This window comes from Hyaena hyaena, unplaced genomic scaffold, assembly GCF_003009895.1.
Source record: "Hyaena hyaena isolate Hyena2069 unplaced genomic scaffold, ASM300989v1 scaffold_44, whole genome shotgun sequence".
NCBI lineage: Eukaryota > Metazoa > Chordata > Mammalia > Carnivora > Hyaenidae > Hyaena > Hyaena hyaena.
Window position 1 is genome coordinate 2,805,588 of NW_024080676.1, and position 1,334 is coordinate 2,806,921.

Sequence of the window (1,334 nt, forward strand, 5' to 3'; positions counted from 1 at the left end):
ATCTCTCCATGGTAATAGAACAAGAGTTCAATACCACTATGCAAACTTTGAAAATACTCGAATCAGAAGTTAATAGCTTAGCCTCTGTGGTGCTCCAAATTCATGTGCTCTGGACACACTGACTCTCAACAAGTAGGATCTTGTGCCGGGGCACCTAGGTGGCTCAGTTGGTTGGCGTCTGACTTCAGCTCAGGCCATGATCTCATGGTTCGTAGGATGGAGCGCCACATCGGGCTCTCTGCTGAATGTTTGCTCAGAGCCTAGAGACTGCTTCAGATTCTGTGTCTCCTCTCAGCCCCTCCTCTGCTTGCGCTCTGTCTCACTTTGTTTCTCAAAAATAAATAAATGTAAAAATTTTTTTAAAAAGCAGGATCTTGTGCAGTCATTGGTGAAAAATGCTGCTTCTCTATAAATGGGACAGGAGAAATAGTGTCTAACTTATGTCTATTAAAAAAAATTAATACTTTCATTTCCAGCCTGATCTCTTTCTTTCCATGCCAGTAGTGCTCTTATAAACATGGTGAACATTCCTAAAACCCGCTGGACTTTCTGCAAGAACTGTGGTAAGGACCAACCCCAAGAAGTGACACAGTACAAGAAAAAAAAGACTCTCTTTATGTCCAGGGAAAGTGGCATTATGACAGGAAGCAGAGTGGCTATGGTGGGCAGACTAAGCCAATTTTCCAGAAAAAGGCTAAAATTACAAAGAAGGTTGTGTTGATGGATGAATGTGTGGAGCCCAACTACAGATCTAAGAGAATGCTGGCTATTAAGAGAAGCAAGCATTTTGAACTGGGAGGAGATAAGAGGGCCACATGGTCCAGTTCTAAGCTTCATATTTTGTTTTATTATGAAGACAATAAAATCTTGAGGTTATGGTTCAAAAAAAGAGAAGGAGGTGCCTGCCTGGTTCGGTTTATAGAGCATATGACTTTTGATCTTGGAGTCTGGATCTTGGATATATATATACAGATATAGATAGATTTCTATAGAGATCTCTATATAGGATAAAAGATTAAACTTTCTATCAGATAAATGAAGCACAGCCATCTTATTGGATTGATATAGTCCCAGGATTGAGAGACTGGTTTAATGGGTTGTGGGGGAATGTGCTTCAATTTTTCTGTTTGTTCATCCTCATTCCAATCTATGTTATTTTCTCCCGTTGGAGATGTTTTAGCACCCAGCCACTTGCCTGATTCTTCTCTCCATAGCCATCAGCTCAGCTTTTAATGTGTGCATCTTCCAGGGGAGTTTCAGACAAGTGGTTAAGAATAAGTCTCCCCAGAATGCACCACCTTGGCCTGCTGATTTTTGAGCTAAAGACAGTTAAG

General features: G+C 40.9%; 1 pseudogene; it reads left to right on the top strand.

Moving 5' to 3' along the window:
* The first annotated feature begins 517 nt into the window (after positions 1-517).
* Positions 518-978, top strand: LOC120230567 (annotated as a pseudogene).
* The last annotated feature ends 356 nt before the right edge of the window (positions 979-1,334 follow it).